This window comes from Oncorhynchus clarkii, chromosome 6 (assembly GCF_045791955.1).
Source record: "Oncorhynchus clarkii lewisi isolate Uvic-CL-2024 chromosome 6, UVic_Ocla_1.0, whole genome shotgun sequence".
NCBI classification, from domain to species: domain Eukaryota; kingdom Metazoa; phylum Chordata; class Actinopteri; order Salmoniformes; family Salmonidae; genus Oncorhynchus; species Oncorhynchus clarkii.
The window spans coordinates 70,921,458-70,931,382 of record NC_092152.1 but is presented as its reverse complement, the minus strand read 5'-3'; positions in this window follow the sequence as shown (position 1 = coordinate 70,931,382).

The window sequence follows — 9,925 nt, the reverse complement described above, 5'->3', positions numbered from 1 at the left end:
CCAGGAAGTGATTCCTACAATGGGGCCATGTACCAAGAACTTCATCTTTAAAGCAAAACAGGTCAGTAAACAGCAGGGACCGTACATTTAGCATTCTTGAAACAAAAGTCCCAAAGCAATTAAAACAGATCAGGCAATGTTTCATTACAGCATATTCACTATGCACACAAAAGGGAACTCAGTTTCAGTCAGCACAAAAACTCAGTATGAGCAAAAAACATTGTAACAAACATATGAGAATTTGTTACGAGTCAACACATTGAAATGATACATTTCCAGTTCCTGAATCCTCAACGAACAGAAACTAGACCTACTCCTGTGAGAATTACTCAGAGGTCCCACCATTATGCATTCTTCACGGGGTCAGGGACGGACTGGGACCTGAAATCGTCCCAGGGATTTCTAACACACCGGCCCATTTTTTTCCCCCGAGGCTCATTATTAGCCAAGTAATGATAATTCTGTACAAAACCCCCAATTTAGATCCGGCCCACTGCTAAAGATTGACCAGACCATATGGCATTTGCCCTAACTGCCCTATGGCCAGTCTGTTTCTGCAGGGGGTGAGCAACTCTTCACCTGCAGCATCATCAACTAACTACCTGTAGGTTCTCTATCCAGGATTCTCTCGTCTCATACAATAGTCACTAAGGTTTTAGTTTTTTGTTCATTTTATAGCAACAGAACATAGTTTTGAGTTGCAATATCATTTTTACCCTGATTTGATAATCAAAATCAAACCAATAGATCCACTGTCTTTAGTAGAATTCAATCACTTTAAAAACATTTTTTTGTGGGTTTGTAAGATAATTTCCTCAATAGATTCCTCAAGCATTATTACTTATGCATGTAGTGCAGTCCTTAGAAATGTGTGATTACATTGGGTTTCTCTCAATATGTTCCAACAAGTGAAATAGCGTCAGTATTGTAGTGCTAGCTTGGAAAATGCTAAGCCAAAATACAATCCTTAGCTTGTTTACCTGTAGCTATTTATTTAGAATGTGTGTTTCTTTATAGTTTAACATATGTTTTAGGTCATCTGGCTTTCTTGTTTACGTCTGCTAATTACATTTGGGAATAGCCTGGTCTCGGAAATCATTACTAAATGTAAAGTGCCCGCCTACATTTTATTTGTCCATCAGCATTTTCCTTCGTTGCCTGTAACGACAACTATTATGGGTGGATGGGTCCTAAGAGGATTGCGTATCATTACTCTGTCTCAATCTTTGTTCCATAAATATTGATAATGAGTGCCTCACGTCACAAGTTACTAGTACCTGCGCTAAAAATAGCGTACACACTGATGGCGGGATATCTCTAACCCTCAGATCCCAGTCCATCTCTTCAACTTCTTTCCCCATGTCTCTGTTTACAGGATGTTAGGCTCTACAGATGAGCGCATACTGAGCACATGGATTGCACAATTACTAGCATGACAGTGAAACTGTTTCACTCCCTTTTTATTTACTATTAAGAATCCAATATGCAGAAAGACTAAGTATTTTCCTGCCAAAAAAGAAGGACCCGAGAGAAAAGAGAGAATTGTTTTAAATTATGCTTTTGTAACGCAGACACCCCTCTCGTATTTCGACTGCCCTTTAGGAAGAGAACACTAGCAAAACCTATTTATCTTCTCATCACGGTGTGCTGAACTCTTTGTAGTTCTTCTCTGTCATGCTGCACTGCAACATCAGAATCATTATAGGTTTATCAGATTACATGTCCCCTCCCCAGTCTACCTGCTAGTGTCATACCCAAGTCATATTCTGTTGGTCCAACTTGTAACATAAAGTGACTGGCCTTCATGGCCAAAATCCTAAGGTAACCACAATGGTATGGGGTAAAATAAAATCTATCTAGATGAGGAACAGGAATGGTCAGCATAGTCATTACAGGCTGTCAGTCATTTCCTTCATAACAATGTATATTTTTACTCTATCTTAACTCTCTTCCTTGTTGTTGTCAAATCCCACCGGACACAGACGTCAGTTCAACTAACATTAATTCAATGTGAAATCAACAAAAAATGTCACCATGACGTTGGATTTAGGTAAAAAGTTGGGTGAAAAAAAGTACTTTTTGAAAATCCAATCAGTTTTCAACATTGATTAAAAATCATCACATTTTTGTTGTTGTTGTTGTTGAAATGACGTGTAAAGAACGTTGATTCAACCAGTTTTTGCCCAGTGGGGTGATGTGTGTTTGTTCATGGCTCTGCAAAGGCCTGTTGCATGCTGACAGCTCTGAGCTTGTCATAAATCATACTCTGTCAGGTTTGCCTGAGCTCATCACTAAATAACAACATTTCAGAACCAACCATGTACATTTCAAAATAAATTAAATATGCATGTTGCTATTACTTTGGGGCTTTTGCAAGTCTGTAGAGCTGCTTGCCCTCTCCCTGAGCTGAGGGTAAGAATGAACACGCCCATTTCACTAGGGTAAGAATTGCTCCTCTTAGTAAACAACATATACAGTGATGGTATTGCTCAGTCCAAAAGCAGTAGTTCATTGGCCCATGTATGTGTACAAAGAGGTAGGTGTACATTTGAATAAGTACATTTGCATACTGTTCCTTAGCCAGGCCAAAGGCATTGCAGGCTTCCGTGGAGTGCTGACCTGATCATTTGCATTTATGACTAGCCTGACAACCCCTGCAGTCCATTACACTAATAGAAAAAAATAACTACCTGAAGTGCAATAGATTGACCATCAATTCTTACAATATATTGATATTAGTCCAGTAGTCAGAGACACTGTCTTCCATACTCATGGAAGTTTCTGCTGGGGCCCAAGTTCAAAGCTAACTACTCCCATTACAAATAAGTGAGAGAGAAATACTGGTCATACCATCCCCTTTTCAGCACCCAGCTTTCACACCCCTAAAAGCTATCTGTTACGCCATCTTAAGCCCTCACTCTATTCACTGGAGTAGGACTCATATCTATACTTTTGTCTATGCTATGGGAAAAGCAGTTTAGGGGTCATGATCTGTTGGGCTCTATTTATGATATTGTTCACAGAAGGCAGCTAAGATGGGAGAAAAACATTTATTCAAGAATACAGTCAGAACAAAGCTGTCAGTCAACACAGAAAGTCAACACCCAATTACAGTGTTGGGGCCTTGTGTAAATCTCACACTTCTCTGGCTCCATGCAGATACTTAGCATTTTTATATGATCAACTTATACCTAAGAACATGACCAGACCCATGCAGCTGCTGTGTTTAAATCCATTGGATTTACAAACAAATATTTTTTAACCTGTCAACATGTTTTCTTTGTTTCACCGGTGTGAGCAATTTGCTACTGATGTTGAATATAATTGAGGTAGAATATTTGTCTCAAAACTTGAAGTCCTTTTAAATGCAGCAGGTGCAAAGATGAATGTCACTATAGGACAGCTAATGAAGCATCAACACAGGGCTAATCTGTTTGTGATGTGATGCTTCTGTAGCATTACTCAACGATTCCTAACATGTCTCTCACTTCAACCGACTATCCACCCCCAACAATAAAGTCATACAAAATTCCTCATTACACTTGAGAAACAGACGGTAGGCACAAAGGTTCAAAGTTAAGGTCTTAAAGTGAATAAAGGCTCTCCAGTGAATGGTGAGGAATTGTTAAGGATGATACGAAGGAGTGGGATTTCTCCTGCATTTGTCCACGAGGGATATCACAGCCAAAGTTTCTCTATACATCAAAGGGCCGCGGCAAATAAAAGCACACTTGTCAGGGGCGAACAAACTGCTTCCTTTGTGCATTCTACCAGCCAAATTCAGGGACACAAAGCCGTTGGATGTAATACACTGCAAAGAAGACTTACCATTCAGATGACATGCTTTGCTCTGGCAATTTGCTGTGTGCTTTTGTCTGCCCTGACCAGGACAGATATATAATATCACTGCATCAGAATCCTTTCAGTCCCTTTTACAACCTGTTAAAGACTCCAATTACACAATTTTTTTTACAACAAAGTAAACTTGATGCAGCCAGATAAGACAGGGACTGTTAACACTTGCACCTCTAAGGCCTGAGGCCTAAAATGAGTGTCAGGTTCGTACTGGTTTTAGCAAAGAGGTACTCTCAGATCTGATCGGATTGGACAAATACACATTGTTGTGGCAGGGAAGCTAAGTCCTCTTTTTTGTTGTCCAATTCTGAAAACCTATGTTCGATGCATGCTTACCCACAGTAAACTGACCTGCAGCGCCACACCAATTTACTAACTCATGAGGTTTTACAGATCAACTCGCTATTTTATCTATTCCATTATCAACATACTTATGATAGGCCGTCATTGTAAATGACTTGCCTAGTTAAATAAAGGTTACATTTAAAAATGTAATTATTCAATTATTTCCAGCATATACTTCTTGGTCGATTTAGTATTATTATGCTGTAGCACACCATAATTAACCGTGATATAACATACAAGTAATTTGACATTTACTATTTTAAAGAATTACATACTGTAGAACTGTAACATGTAATATGCTTTGTAGATCATGTGCTTTGCCATGTGGTAATGCCATTGTAGCCACCTCAGTATGAGCTATGTCACCCAAAGTATGACACAAGCTTATGAATGATTTACAAAGCTGTTATGTCATGTTTGTGAAATGACTTATTCATGCAGGCTTTATGATTTGCACTTGTATAAACATGACTGATATGTTTGTTGTGCACTAGAAGATGAGGGGATTTTACTTGGGAGGGCATTTTTGACAATAACCATGGCCCCATGGTCGCTCTTCACAGCAAAGCTTTACACCATTCTTCTTTCTCAGGGGCGCCTGGGCTTCGAATTAAAGGATTTTTAATGTGCTTTTAAAAAAGTCTTTAAGCAAATGGTATGAGTCATCGTTAAGGTCATTTGCCTATCGCTGTAAATGAGTGTGGGTGTCTCACTAACTTGCAGATATAAGCTGGATATTGTTTTTATTATTTGAGAGCTATATTTGTACAAACAAGAAGGGAAAATGAAACTTAGAAGAATATTATCACCCCCCTCCTCCCTCTCCAGTAACACCTTGTAAATTAAGTTAAATGTCAACCATTACAAATGTCTGCTTCTCCTGATGAAGACATGAGCTACCCAGATGTCTACGTAACAAAGTAACTCCCTTCACAATTCTATGTATTCTACAATTCTAAGTACACATTAAAAGCCTTGCCAATGTAAGGACCAAAAGTAATGTACAAAAGATTCTTCTCTTGTTGTTCTGTCAAACATAAGGACCTTTTCACACCAATAATACTAGTGCAGCCATGATTTAATAAGGCTGCCATGGCAACACAATAGGTAACTCTACCTTCATCATCCAACATCGACAAGACTTAAAGAGATAGTTCACTCAAATTTGTAATTGAATGAAGCATTTTCTTACCCTAGAAATTGTCTTTAGGAGGTATGAGACCATAAGTTTCCATAACGAAAGTCCAAGATGGCTAACATTAGCTTCATTACTAAAATTGTACAGATAGGCTACCTCAATCCAACTTCCATAATGACAAATTATCACTCCTTAGATTTGTGTCTCTACTAACGGGAATGTTAGGAACATTTGCTTTTTTCTCTGTGTGAGGGGTCTCAATAAACAGGGAAGTATTAAAGGAAGTATACCACTAAGGGCATAATTGGAGCATAGAAGAACATGCTGTGTATATAATGGAATGATTGATAGGACTGGAAGCGTTGTTCTCGGATCAGCTTTCTCTACTCCAATCATGACCTTAACACAAAGAGTTAATACACAGTGTTGGCACTGCGCCATGTCTTTGAGAGAAACCTTTGGCCTGTGCTGGCCAACATCAAGGTTAACCTGTTTTGATAGACTATGTTCATGCACAACAGCAGTTCATCTTTCCAAATGTGCATGCTTTACGAATAAATGTTGATTATATATAAATACATATTGCCCTGTTACAATACAATTGACTTATATCAGCCTATTTGGTTCCTTTTGGATATCTAGGTTCTTGGTAACACTTCACATTAAGTTACACTTATTCTTGTGTAGTAAAGCAGTAATTAATAGCAACAACATTGTATTACCACGTTGTTACATGTTCATTTAGTAAATGCTGTACAATTGGATAGAGAAGGTCAGGTGTTTTTGTTTTTACACTATTTGAATAAGGAAAGGTTGTTGAAGGTTGGGGTTGAGAAACCGGGCTCTGAACAGTAACCAGTTCGTAATCTCTGCGTCAAACACCCCTTGAGGTAGAAACCATACAATATACTGTGTTTGTGGCACATCTACCGTCGTTACAGCTTCAGATTCTGTTTTCCTTTCACAAAGAGCCTCTTTACCAGGTGAATTCGTTTATTTTCCAATAAAAATGGCCTAATATAGACATCAGCTACATAGCCTTCAATCTATTTTGTCTATCATGTCTTCTTGAAGATCCCTTATTTAAAACCTAATCACTTATCAATCTGAAAATAATACTCAGAAGGCACGATTCAGATGGAGAACAACACAGTGGCAAAGCTGGGGTAAAGCTGTAGTGCTGAAATGCAAGGCTACCTGCACAAAACAATACATTCCCCCGAGGGTGAGTCATAACAAGCTCTATACATTTTGGGTGTGTTTTGGCTGAGTTCCTGAGTAGAGGTAGCAGGGCTGAGCATACTGCTGAGCCATCACAGCTATATAGTGATTTTATGTCACTTTATTTCATAACAGCAGACATTACCTGGTAAAGAGATTATTTGTAACCCCCCTACCACCTATGCACACTCCACTATCGCCATCACACAGTGCTCGACAGTACGTTGATGAAGGAATTCCATTATTCAATCGCTGTTTATTAAAGTGAGGTAACATACCAATTCTCAAAAGTGTATGCTCTCATTATGACCAAACACTGGCTTGGTTAAACAGACACAAAAAAACAAGTGTCCCTTTAGTGGTTTTACACATCATCATGATGATGTGGCAGCAACTTGCTTTTTGAACAGTTCTATATCTTGAAAACTTGATTGCTGTGACATGCAACACATTTTGGGAATCTATCAACAGTGGACTAATGATTTTTTTTTTGAGTGGATTATTCCTTTAACCAGGACCAGGAAATATGGGCAAAACATTGAATATATGCATTAGGAATATCGTTCTTATAATCATTCTAACAAACCAACCAATCAGTCAATATATTCTATTTGAATACTGGCGTAGTCAATCTCCTAGCTAGACACCCTGCTAAGATCTCTCTGCAAATTAACCACCAATATATCAAGGCAGATTCATGGTACCTGATGATACCAAATAGGAGTTTCAAATCAAAATCAAAATTAAATTAATTCAATCTAATGAAATTAATCCATTCTCATGAAATCATGCACCACAAAATAAATATATAGAGTAGAAATTGACAACTAACAAGCTAATGTACAACTGTCAATACATTTGTGGAATATCGTATATGACCTATCAGAACAATAATGTTACTGATAGCTATTGGAAACTGCCAAAATAATGGAAACACTTCACTTGAGTAAATGAGGGATAGTATATTGAAAGCAGGTGCTTTAACCCGGTCAAGGCTTTCGACTCTGTCAATCACCGCATTGATATTGGTAGACTCAACAGCCTTGGTTTCTCAAATGACTGCCTTGCCTGGTTTACCAACTACTTCTCAGACAGAGATCAGTGTGCCAAATCAGAGGGCCTGTTGTCCAGACCTCTGGCAGTCTCTATGGGGGTGCCACAGGGTTCAATTCTCGGGCAGACTCTTTTCTCTGTATACATCAATGATGTCGCTCCTGCTGCTGGTGATTCTCTGATCCACCTCTAGGCAGACGACACCATTTTGTATACTTCTGTCCCTTCTTTGGACACTGTGTTAACTAACCTCCAGATGAGCTTCAATGCCATACAACACTCCTTCCGTGGCCTCCAGCTGCTCTTAAATGCAAGTAAAACTAAATGCATGCTCTTCAACCGATTGCTGACCGCACCTGCCTGCCCGTCTAGCATCACTACTCTGGACGGTTCTGATTTAGAATATGTGGACAACTACAAATACCTAGGTGTCTGGTTAGACTGTAAACTCTCCTTCCAGACTCACATTAAGCATCTCCAATCCAATCCATTGCACCTGCACACACCCCATCTGTAAATAGCCCACCCAACTAACTCATCCCCATATTGTTGTTTATTTATTTTTGCTCCTTTGCACCTCAGTATCTCTACTTGCACATTCATCTTCTGCACATCTATCACGCCAGTGTTTAATTGCTAAATTGTAATTATTTCGCCACTATGGCCTATTTATTGCCGCCCTAATCTTACTTCATTTGCACACACTGTATATAGACTATTATATTGTGTTATTAACTGTACATTTGTTTATTCCATGTGTAACTCTGTGTTGTTTGTGTCGCACTGCTTTGCTTTATCTTGGCCAGGTCGCAGTGGTAAATGATAACTTCTCAACTGGCCTACCTGGTTAAATAAAGCACAGAGTGTGGTTCCTGAGTTAATTAAGCAATTAACATTAAGCAATGCTCAGGGTCATGTATAAAAATGCTGGGCAGGCCATTATTTTAGCTACCATGACTATGCCCCAATAGGATGGCAATCCCTCCATCCACAGGGCACGAGTGGTCACTGAATGGTTTGACGAGCATTAAAACGATGTAAACCATATGCCATGTCCATCTCAGTCACCAACCCAATTGAACACTTATGGGAGATTCTGGAGCGACGCCTGAGACAGTGTTTTCCAACACCATCAACGAAACACAAAATTATGGAATTTCTTGTCAAAGAATGGTATTGCATCCCTCCAATAGAGTTCTGGACACTTGTATAATCCATGCCAAGGTGCAATGAAGCTGTTCTGGCTCATGGTTGCCCAACGCCCTATAGTACACTTTATGTTGGTATTTATCTTGGCAGTTACCTGTATAGCTTACTTTAGATCACTCACCTTGTTTGATAAAGCAGATCTAAGTGCATCCACATGTACTGCCAGTTGAAAATGAGACACTAACATCTCCACTGAGGTTATCAAGTTTGACAGGAAACTATGGAAAGATTTGATTCATACAATTTGGTGAAACAAGATCCTGTGGTGCTATTCTACCTGTGCAATCCAAGCATAAAGGAATCTGTGCAGCAAAGCTTACCTTATTCTGTAGCTAAAGTAGGTGTCACTGGTCAGGCAACAGCCTATGGACTGCAGTATCTCCTAGTGCAGGCCCAGATCCAGAAAATAATATATCAGAACCCTAAATCAATGTAATGCCAGGGTTCTGTCCTGTTCTGTTGGTAGGGAGTGGGTCCCAGCAACCATCTTCTACTGCTCTGCTTTACATTTCAAATCCAGGTTGCATGACAGAAATTTCCATAAACCCTTTTTAAATATTTAAATTAAGCAACATGGGACAGAGACCAAAGCTACCCTGTACAACAAAGCCAGTTTCACTGGATTGATAATGATAATTAAAACATGGTAATAAAACATCATCATACTATATTACTCTTCTCCAACTTACTCCAACTTTTGACTTCGGTTTACACCCGCAGATTCCTCATCATCCTTTCAAATGCATTTCTTTATGTCATACAGTTTCCAATGTTGTTCTGCCCCTGAACAAGGCAGTTAACCCACTGTTCCCCAGTAGGCTGTCATTGTAAATAAGAATTTGTTCTTAGCCGACTTGCCTAGTTAAATGAATGTTCATTTAAAAAATGTGTCTCAAATAGCTAAATTGATCAACTTGAACAATCCGAATGTTTATATTGTTGAAAGTACAAACTATTTTGTGAGTTTTCTGTGTATGGAGAAGTAATATCTGATTGTCCTTTCTATCTTAAATTGTATATACAGTTTTGTTATTTTGATGTGTAGAGACGGCATCAAAGTTACTGTTGAAGTATTTGGTTGTCCATATTTGCAGAATTTGGTAA